The following is a 12,383-nucleotide window of genomic DNA, read 5'->3' as shown; positions in this document are numbered from 1 at the left end:
TCCAATCCAAGTTTTGCGTAAATCTTGGGTAATTGTGACTCAAACATTACCGTTTTATGGATTGATTGCGTTTACATGTGGAAGCTACAGCTCTTGAAAGCCAAACAGAACAAAACCAATGGCAGTATTGAAAGTGACGCCTTGCCCAGCGATTCGCACGACCTCCACGCCTGTAGCCGTTCTAGCGAAGAACAGCAAACCTTCAACACATTTTGGTAACAGAGCTTGTAAACTTTTATGAGGTTTTAACACCAAATACGGAGCAGATAGATCTCTATACCGACCAGAATATACAAGTTGGGATGTTAACTTGCCTTTGTCTGAGCGCCATCTTTAACAATAATATTTAATTATCCATCTTGCTTGTGTTATAACGAAAACAATAAATGTATGTTTCTTATTCATTGTGTTTGATAAGACAACCTGTCAAAAACATCAGTTCCCGATGAGGAGAGTTTAGTAAAATTCTAACTGATATCAGGACGCACGCAGACAAGCGGGTTGAGTCGTGGTGTTTCAATAAATAAAAGTTATGTAAAAGCGAATCTGATCTTTTTATGAATGTGTAGCGGCGGGTTAAATGTTTACGAATACTCAGAACGTATTGTGTTGATATGCGAGTTGTTTGCGTTTGTTAAAGTTTTCGCCAGGCATTTCAGACGTCACTATAGAGTAGATTTTTATATTATTTTCATTAGGGGTATGGGTGTGCGTTCGCCGCTCTCACTCTCTGCTAAGTCCGACACTTGGCTCAGTCTCTGTTGTGCTTCCGGTGAGCGGGTAACATTTCGTCGATCTGAAGAATTTCATCGGTACCTCCTTTAGAGTTTTGATTTTCTAGCCTATTTTGAGTTAATTCAGAGATAACACTTCTCCAATTCATGCTACTTGTTTCATATATATATATATATATATATATATATATATATATATATATATATATATATATACACACACACACACACACACACACACACACACACACACACACACATATATATATATATATATATATATATATATATATATATATATATATATATATATACATTTTCTTGGTCCTAATATTTCTGCAGCCAATTATTTACAAATATGATATTTAAAAGTTGCCGAACCTTCCACTATAAAATACCCATTTAAATCACCGACTCTCAGGATACGGTGATTTTACACAATAGTGAAAATCTTCAACGAATAATTCCATTATGCTAGGAGCACAATCTTATTTGGGAAGAATGTTGAATAGACCGATTCGGTGTGACGTCACGAGTCGGAGTCGCCATTCCACTTGGTGAAAACAAACCCGTCGCTCGCAGATCCCTCGCTATCAACGTGAAGGAAAATGGCCTATGAATGCTTTAATTCTTCAAAAACCGAAGCGAAAAGGTGATATGAAGCAAAACTAGAAGCTATGTGGCTAAGAAGGTACTCATGCCGAAATCTGGATCGACGATCCTTCGAAATGACCTAAAATTGAATATTCTGACATCTACGACTATTCTATCAATAAAGCAGATGATAATAATAATTCTATAATAACATAATTCGCTACAGTAATGCATGACGTTTAGCTATATAGTGTATTTTTCTGTGAAATCAGTGCCATTTCCTAACATCACTTTTCTTCCCATTTACTAGGTGTTTATACAAACGAAACAATATGGTCATGTATAGGCCTAAAAGCGCACAACACATTTTTCTCTCTCCTCAATAATTTGACCTCAAGAGATAGGCCCTCTTCAGTTGTTTCTTATGCTGGACCATAGGACATTTCAGACACAAAGGCAACAAGCAAGTGTATACCTGCTTTGTGTTCATTTAATGTAGTTCTTGAAGGCATTTGGGATAAAGTCTGGGTGAAGTGGATGCGGGGATGGTTTGCCTGTAAATAAAAATTATGTTAAATCAGTTTATTACAAAAAAAGGAATAAAATGAAAATAATAGAATAGCTTCTGTGCTTTTTAGAATATATGACTACTGCCAAAACTTAATGTCGACAATGTCGATCTTGTTTGGCCTTGATAGGTAGTGTAGATAGACAAGAGTTTGAAAGTGATTATCTGTCTCTGGAATTTGAAATGGTGCAATATATTAATATGCAGATCAATAAAATGTTCTGGGCAGATGAAAACATTTTCCACCAGGCGCCCAAGCACTCCCATCAGCGTCCATGCGTTTCACGGCCTGTAGGCCTACCCATCGCTTCCATTATTCAGGTCCCGTATCCACGAAAGCTCTCAGACAATTCTGAGACTAAATTTGAGAAGTATCGGAGGAAAAAATAGGTCCGTCGTTTGTTTACATTTTGGTCACTTCTTATTTCGTCATTTCTTATTAATTAATACATAAGAATGCTTGCAAACATGTGTTTTCTTTTGCGAAATACTCTATTGTGCTGGTACAACACACGCAAATCAATCATTACACAAGAAAAAAACAAAGCGATAAAAATGTGAAGATGGTCTTTGCTGAAGCAAAACATATTCTCAACTTTTGTCTCAGCTCTGTCTCAAATGAAAGACAGGGTCGCAGGAGTCCTAAGTCATTTGGGAATCGTCTCAGTTTCACATTGAATTATAGGCCTATGTACTTATATGCGCATATGTGTGTGAATATATAGATTTATGCGTGTGTATATATGCATATGTATACATGTGTATGTGTGTGTTTATTATACATAGATAGATACATAATATATATATATATATATATATATATATATATATATATATATATATGTATGTATGTATATACATATATATATATACATATATATATATAATATATATATATATATACACAAACAAATATATACATATATACACATATGCATATACACAGACATACATATGCATATACACATATTTCTATTTGTTCACACATAATGCGCCTATACATACATAATCCTATACTACAATGTGAAACTGTCTGAGACGATTCTCAAATGTCTTAGGACTCCTGCGACCCTGTCTTTCATTTGAGACAAAGCTGAGACAAAAGTTGAGAATATGTTTTGCTTCAGCAAAGGCCATCTTCACATTTTTATCACTTTGTTTTTGTTTTTCTTGTGTAATGATTGATTTGCGTGTGTTGTACCAGCACAATAGAGTATTTCGCGAAAGAAAACACATGTTTGCAAGCATTCTTATGTATTACTAAATAAGAAATAACGAAATAAGAAGCGACCAAAATGTAAACAAACGACGGACCTATTCTTTCCTCCGATACTTCTCAAATTTAGTCTCAGAATTGTCGTGGATACGGGCCCAGGATTCTTTTCGGGATCTGTGGATATATGTAGGGTTAAACCATTCTTTCTCATCATGTTTTGGTTCGAACATCCAACAACAACACAGTTCCTTGGCATTTTCAAAGAAACTATATTCTCAGAAAAATTCATCTACTGTGTAAGCAAAGCATGAACGAACGAGGGTTTGTTTTCACCAAGTGCTCGTTGCTAGGGGCGGTTGCTAGGCGTTACCGAATCGGTCTACATGATAAGAAATGTGATAAGTCTAGTAAAGTTAATAATAGACCTCACCGATGCTAGTTTCAGTAAACTATATAGAACACGCTTTCATCACACCAAAACAGATCTGGAAACTAATGTAAAACTTTAAAATCTCCCGAGTTTTTTTTCTTGCAGACAACGAACCATTTTAATTGATTGAATAAAACTGACGAATTTTAATTATTATTATTATTATTATTTATTTATTTATTTATTATTTATTTATTTATTTATTTTTTTTTTTTGCCACTGGTTACTTATTACTCGGTCCATAGAACAATCTGGTGGAGACAAGGAGGAGGCCGAAATTAATGAACCCAAATTTGGAAAGGGAAAATGTGGGAAAGGTGTTTGACAGCAAATGGGAATTTAAGCAGGTAATGTAACACTGTCAGTTTTTCCTCATGGTTTTGTGAGACTTACACTAGTAAATAAAGTAGAGAGATTCATGTAATACTATAATAAGGGACACTTTACTGAATGGAATTATAAAATGAAACCCAGGACTTACCAGAGCCTGCTAAAGAGAAGGCTTGGGCCAGTTCAGTATTAAACATTCTATCAGTCTTGAAACCCAGGGTTATAGCCCAAACATATACCATAAAGCGCTTCTCGTGGGAATGCGAGACAACGCTACCAAGGGGCAGTCAGAGGAAGTGCCATTTCGTTGGGTACTTGTCTCTCTCTCTCTCTCTCTCTCTCTCTCTCTCTCTCTCTCTCTCTCTCTCTCTCTCTCTCTCTCTCTCTCTCTCTCTCTCTCTCTCTCTCTCTCTCTCTCTCTGCGCGCCAGTTAAGGTTAGATGGGATGTATCGTAGGCCTATAAACGGAGAACCAGGGGGTTAGATAGGGTGCATGGTTGGGATATTATATTGTACAATAGCTACGGGGTTATAAGGAATCGAATCTTAAACTAATTTTTTAATAGATAATGTATGAATGCGTTGTTATGCTCGGTGGGTTTTAGTTTATTGAGTTTGTTTATTGCAGAGTGACTATGGGTGTGGCTAGGGAATCCATGCTAAGAAAGTAGCGTGTAAAAGCCACTGGTTTGGGGGTGGGTTTGTGGTACATTGCTGTGGGTTTTACCGAAATGTGGGTTGGCTTCCCGTAGGCTTTAATCTATAGCATTTTATCAAAATTCTTTTTACCGCGAGATTTACTAGATGAAGTTCTTGCCATCCTGTACAGTTGGAACTATTTGTTATTGCAATATAGCTGTACTTCTCAAAGAACAGCCTAATACCTGAAGAATAGGTGCAGTCATCTTAGAAACAGTTATCATCGATTTCATTTCACATAATACACGAAATTCTGTCTCGCGTTTTCCGGAAACGTGTAAAATAAGTGTCAGGTACTTGATAGGTCAACAGTCTGTGCACTTGGATTTATAGTATTCCCCCCAAAAGATTAATATCGATGCATTTTATTTCTTTTTGTAAACATCAAACTTCATTTAAAAACCAGCTTTTGTGATTTACTTTTGTCTAATGAAGTCTCATATGAAAATGCCAGATAACATATAAAAATATGCTGAATAGACCGATTCGGTGTGACGTCACGAGCCGGAGTCGCCACTCCGCTTGGTGAAAACAAACCCGTCGCTCGCAGATCCCTCGCTGTCAACGTGAAGGAAAATGGCGAATGAATTCTTTGATTCTTCAAAAACCGAAGGGAAAAGGTGATATGAAGCAAAGTTAGAAGATGTGTAGCTACAAGAGTACTCATACGAAATCTGGATCGACGATCCTTCGAAATGACCTAAAATTGAATATTCCGGCATCTACGACTATTTTATCAATAAACTAGATGATAATAATAATTTTATAATAACATAATGTGCTACAGTAATGTATGACGTTTAGCTATATAGGGTATTTTTCATTGAAATCAGTGCCATTTCCTAACATCACTTTTCTTCCCATTTACTAGATGTTTATACAAAGGAGACAATGAAGTCACGCAAAGGCCTAAAAGCGACGCATTTTTCTCTCTCCTCAATAATTTGACCTCAAGAGATAGGCCCTCTTCAGTTGTTTCTTCTGCCGGACCATATAGCATTTCAGACAAAGGCAACAGGCAACTGTATACCTGCTTTGTTTTCATTTAATGGACAGTGCTTGAAGGCACTTGGGATAAAGTCTGGGTGAAGTGGATTCGGGGATGGTTTGCCTGTAAATATAAATTATGATAAATCAATTTACTACAAAAAATAAGTAACATGAAAATAATAGAATTGTTATTGTGCTTTTTAGAATATATAGCTACTGCCAAAACCTAATGTCGACAATGTTGATCTTGTTTGGCCTTGATAGGTAGTGTAGATAAACAAGAGTTTGAAAGTGATTATCTGTCTCTGGAATTTGAAGGTGTAATATATTAATATGTACATCAATAATATGTTCTGAACAGATGTAAACAATTTCCACCAGCCAAGCACTCCCATCAGCGTTCATGCGTTTCATGGCCTGTAGGCCTACCCATCGCTTCCATTATTCAGCTTTCTTTTCGCGATCTGGGAATATATGAAAGGTTAAACCTTTCTTTCCCATCATGTTGTGGTTCGAACAACCAACGACAACACAGCTCCTTGGCATTTTCACGCAAAGAAACGAAATTCTCAGAATAATTCAGCTACTTTGTAAGCAAAGCGCAGTGATTTTTCGAACGAACGAGGGTTTGTTTTCACCAAGTGCTTGTTGCTAGGGGCCGTTGCTAGGCGTTACCGAATCGGTCTATAGACAGGTTTCCTACACGAAGTGCTTAACACTTTTTAATTGCGTAATAAATGTAGGTTAGAATAGTACTGTAGGAATTCTGGAAAATTTGGAAAACGGAAATGTTTCCTCGGGAGGGACATAGAGCGTTTAACGGTATATCTTGTGAAGGAAAGGTCCTTTCTCTAGTACCTCCTTAAGACCATATAGTTCCAAAAACATGTCATCACTGAAAGGCATGTGACTGTCGGCGAAGGAAAAGTGTCCAGAATCTGATCGTCGATTAAAAGTACAATTTTGTTGGCTGGATTGTCGGAATGTCGGGATACCAAGATCGGACTGCACCACATTTTGGCCGCCAGAAGCAACTTTTTGTGGAAAATATCCACATCCAATTCATAGTGCGGTGTCCAAAGACAGCAAGCGCTTCCACTGGTTTCTCATTACAAGCTGTGTCCTTCTAACCTGAAAGTCGGACAAATGGGAATTAGGTCTAGGGACAGAACCACCTTGCTGGGAGTTTGAAATATCAAGACTGTAGGAGTTAGGTTCCTTATGTGACGGTGTGGATTCGTGTAATTGTTATTGAAAGTACGTGTGGGTTTCCGCTGGGTGTTAGTGACTTGTAGAGGGGACACAGGTACGAGGGAAAAATTATTTGTTACCTTGATTATAGTTATTCTCTTGACACTATTATATTTGCTGACTTTTAGTTTACTATAATGTACATAGACTCGTCCTTTAGCTATATACTTTTTGGTAAAATCCACTTCCTCTCAGTCTACCCATTCTGCTCCTGGTGAATAATCTTTTTCACATTCCTTCACTTGAGAATGTTATGGTATGTCTTGTCTTCATATTTACTTTTTTGGTATGTCGACCGGTAGACTATGATGGTACATCCATTTTTTTTTTTTTTTAATTTGAGAATTTTATGTGGGGCTCTCATTTTTTTTTTCATCTTGCCTGTTTTACCCACACTTTCTCCAATATATTTCATACTCTCCCTTGTATTAAGATTTCCTGAATAATGTTGGCTAGATTTAGTATTATACATAGCAGAATTACTGTAGCTACATTACATGTGTCTCTCATAGTGAATTGTATTTTTACCCATGAATCACCAAGGTACGTAAAGAAGGAACCCTGTTACAAGTATGACCATCTTTATACTTCTTTTGTTGTTGCAGCCACGTTCACAGACAGGTATTGGCACTTCAACCAGCCTGAACGACATGTGATTGTAGAGTGAAGCCTGAAGGGCAAGAGTGTTTGGTGTTTATCTGTTTTAAATAAAATCCATTTATTATAATTGATATTCTTTGTTGTGACATGCTATCTATTTTGCTACTAAATTTACCCCGTCTGCGAGGGATAGCCGTGTTTACCATCCACTGGCAGCGCGCCGGATTGAATGTGGGTCAGCAAGATTACGAGACGAGAACGCTACCGCTAGACTAAAAGCACTGTGAGTGTCCCTTTCTTATATACCAGAAGAGTGTCCTTGTCAAGTCTTGTGAAGATAGTACAAACCTTTAGGTCCAGCTTGTAGATCATACACCTCGAATCAGGAATGTCTGAATGAGCCTGTCTAAGCTGTCACCGGAGTTCAGTTTAGCTCCAAATGATTTAAAATACCATGTTTTACAAATGTAAGGATTACTGCTTGTCTCAGTAAAACTGCAAGTGTTTTAGTCAAGAAAGCTACATAATTATTGTCCTGAGGTGTATCGCGACAAGCACCTAAGGTTACTTACCCATTTAGGTCGTGAATCCCAATGGCTGTCATGTGAAACGTACCTGTGGATCACTTCTTGCTGTATTCTGTGGTTTTTCAGGAGACGATAATGTTGGAGTCCGGTAATAAAGCCAATACATTTACAGCAGTATGACTATCCCATGTAGGAAAACATAACTTTCCTGTCTCGTTTAAAAGTATCTGTCTGGCAAGACTAGCAGCTCCTGTTAAGAGTCCCCGCAACTGTTCTCAGTATATCATGGAATGTTAAGTACCTAGGAGTAATCGCTCATAAGAATCAGATAAATGCCACACCAAGTGCAGAGTTACTGCATGGTAAGTGAGGTAGCGAGTCCGTCCAGATCCAGAGAAAACTAAGGATCAAGGTAGAGACAGAGAGGCCAAAGGATGCAAGATGTGTTAAGAGATTTAAGGGGTTTGGGTTCTTCACAATGCATTCGCAAATCTGTTGAAATATCCAAAGTCTAGGGTAATTTGTAAGAACATATTTCCAGTGGACATCTGATGATCAAAAAACATTGGATGAGTTACAGTAAGCTTTTCAAAGTTTATGACCTTGCACACTCCGACGATTCCCACTCCCACTCCCATCTTCAATGAAAGTGAAGGATACAGAAGTTATAGTACCACAGACAACGAAGCAGTGAGAGCCTTCGACCCCTACATCTCTAGGCGTGTTTTTGATAGAACCTCTAGGTCAGATATCTTGGTCTACTTTCGTAACCAAACTAAGCATTTTCAAGCTGCCTGAAGAAACCTTATATTAAGGCAAAAGGGGGGGCGGCAAAGGGGTGATAGCGAAAACTCAAATAAATCTGATTAGTAAATTAGGTTTTATTTGTGAAACACGTCTTGTTTTCAATCTGAAGCATACCAAGATGAAAAAGGTGTGTTTGCTTATGTGTACGAGGGGGGACGCTAGGAATCCACCTGGAAGCTAAGGAAAAACAAAGAAAAGTATGGGAAGCACTGGTTTACATGGATAGCAACCTGGGTATTGGGACTGCTTTCCTCATTTCGAATGTTTCCCTCAATGTAGCGTGCTTAGCACCGTGTTACTGTCTTCCTTCTTGCTGTAAACGGTTTAGTTTCATCACTACCATCAGGTATCCAAATCCTCCCATGTGGATGATTTAACCACCTTTGCCTCAGCCCTTCCATATATGTTCTCCATTTTATAGTGTCTGCAGTATCACTCATCTCTTCTTGGGACACTGGAAATGGCTTTCGCTTTTCTACTACCAAATCCTTCATTTATATCTTTCTTGGCTTATACTTCCCTCCAGTATTTGCTCCTCTGTTTTCCCTGATCCACCCAAACCAGACATCCCCCATCTGTCCTTTACTCATTTCCCTGACCATGTCTCCATGTATTCCTCCAATACCATGTTTACTCTGGTGGTTCTAGATCCTTCTCCGGTGCTGATTTCGCTGTAGTTTTCCCTTCTCATACATTCGACTATCCCTCCTTCCGTAGTCCAGTGTCCTTCTGACAGAGCTGTATGCGTTCCCATTTGTATTTCATACTGAATAAATGTCTTGCACTGACCAGTCAGAATGTATTGCTTGTTTATATTTTCACTTCTACAGGTATGTTGCTGCCTCATCTCATATGAGGAAATGGTAACCCATGTCCAGGCAGGTCTTTGCGTACCTTGGAATCTGGGTCATAATAGGGCTAGTGCCATGCCCCAAATATCGCAAGTGCTGGTCAAACAATCGTGTGTTGCAGCATGATATCATTGCCGAGGTCATGTCCAGGCATAGATTTGACCAAGTGACTCCATTTCACCCACGTGGAGGAAGTAGCTCCATTCCCGGAGAACAGGATATTGAAGCTGCGATTAATCGTAGAATTCTTAAATACTCGTTCGCCTCGACCTTTGTGCCGGAGGACATTGTCATCGGCGAGTCGTTGTGGAAATTCTGTGGGCTACTAGATTTCAAGACCTTCAAGCGGAGCAAAAGGTTGAGGTTGAGGTTGGTCTACAAGCTGTGTGCTAGTACCGGCCCTGCGGCTGTTTCAAGGTGTGTACCGGGCAGGATCACACGAGCGGTGCTGCAGTTGGATTGGTTTTATGGTCCGATTCACCCGCGTTCCTCTTTCCGTCCCAATGTTGTCCTATCTATGCTTTACATCTGCTTTTCGCATCCCCGCCCCTCCCTACTTGTTGGACATCCTTGTGGAATACCATTTTCTTCCTCAGGCGTATAAATTTCATACATTTGATCTAATCGCCTGTACCACCCTGCTTTAACGCATTTATTCTTTCTCTACCCGTTCTATGCAAAGCCGCTAGCACATAACTTATCCCCTACTTTGCCGACCTGTAGTGCTACATGGCCTAACACTTAATTTAGTTTAAAACCATGATTATTACCTTACTATATGGTAGTTGTATTCAGTTTTTGTAAGTATATGATTTCATTATCCAAGTATTTTTGTCGAACTTCTAGTCAATCAAGGATAAAATGTAATAAAATTAGAAATTGCCGTCTTATGTATATTTACTTTCCCTGGTGACCAACAAATTATTAAAGACGATTACTATAAATTGTAAGATTTGTCTGGAAAAATAATTTGTTCGGTTTATATTGGTGTGTAAAACCGTAGACATTTTCTTTGCAGCTTAAGAAAGTATATCATCCCCATAGGGTAGACTCCTGTAAATATGTCCTTTACTCTTAAATCCATATTCTTGATATCCAGCAGCATGTCTTTGAACTGTGGCTAAGGACCTCTCTACACGACGGGCAACTGTAAAGGTGATGTCACGGGCGAGGGAACTACACAACACCTGCCAGCCAATGTTATGAAGCCTTTCGGATGCATTTTCTTGCTATTTTGTTATATCGGTAATAGGATCTCTTCTTGGAGTTGCTGTTTTGTTATATGTAGAGTGGTCCCCGTGACGATGCTGCAGTGAAGGATATGAAGGAGAATGCATAAAAATGGGCTTCTTTGGTTGAACGTAATGGCAGGGCAAGGCTGCAACTTTCTTGCAATCGTTATCTAATACGGCCTTTATACACGGTTTGTAGCGGTCCTTGAAATCTTGAAAATTCATGGAATTTGAAGTTATAACAAAGGTCTAGGAAACACTTTCCCGACCTTCAGACCTTCAAAATATTCGAAAGTTAACCCTTACCGTTCGTAACACGAATCTGCTTGTTGATCTCATTTTGACTAATGTGCCATCTGTTCATTGTATCAAGGGCCTCTTAATCTAGTTGATTTGATAAGTATGATTAAATATGGAGACTGACACAGACAGTCTTGACAGTCTTGTCTCATATTTAAGAAAGTGACCACTCCGTACTCTACTAGACAATATCTCAAATCAACTGCATTGATCGATATTTTCTTACAGTTTGCAATGAAATCTTTTGTCCATTATTTTGCTGGATTAAGTATTCAAAATAGACAAAAGTAACTTTATACCCATTATCTTTTGAAATGTACCCATACAAAAATATAGGTTTCACAGTAAACTGGTTTGAAGTTTACCACTGACGGTAGGACATGATGAATGTGACAGCATTAAGATATAATTTGCACAAAACTGCTACAAGATCAGAAAGTCATTGAAGTATCGTTCAGAATAATGATGCTATTTGTGAACTCGCCTAATTGGTTTCACTCAAATTTATAGAAGACTACAGACGAGGAGTGACTAGGAAATCAATTCAGTTCATACTTACAACTATCAAACATTCTATTAACAGCTGTCTATACAATCGAGCACCAAGATACCTGTTAATAGAGTGCCAGTGCCCATGGTCGAGTGTAATAACCAGATAGTGACAGCAGCTTGTTTTAAGTTTGCTGTCTATTATGAACGAACGACCCACCCGAATACCAGCACCCTTGTGCAAGACATAACAGGAAATCATTAATATGGATTACTTCCAGCACAAAGCAGCAATGATTAATCTGAACTGAACAATGTCCGATCGTGTGGATGGGGCCAAACCTTCACATACCATGGTTTAAATGGGTAACATTGACAGTTTTATAACAAAGAAAATGCTTCCAGATATTTTGCAGCATATAAAAAGTATTAGCATATTCCTCTATCTTTTTCTAATTTTCAAATGTACTTGTTATTTAAGATATTGATGAGGAAACTTCTAAACACATCTTACAAACCTGAAGCAAGACTAGGCCATAACATTTGTACATTGTGCATACAAGTCTGAATCCATCAGTTACAAAATCAGTCAATGAAAATGTATATGGCAAATAAAAGCTAATCCTATTACAAAGTCAATGACTGCTCATCTTAAACTTGCAATTTTCCTATCATGTACTTATGATTTTCATGGGAATGAGAAGGATCATCTTTCAACTACAGTTCTAACCACCATAAAATCAATGGAAGTGTAGAAAGAATTTA

Source organism: Penaeus vannamei, chromosome 16, assembly GCF_042767895.1.
Source record: "Penaeus vannamei isolate JL-2024 chromosome 16, ASM4276789v1, whole genome shotgun sequence".
Taxonomy (NCBI): Eukaryota; Metazoa; Arthropoda; class Malacostraca; order Decapoda; family Penaeidae; genus Penaeus; species Penaeus vannamei.
This window is presented reverse-complemented; position numbering follows the sequence as displayed.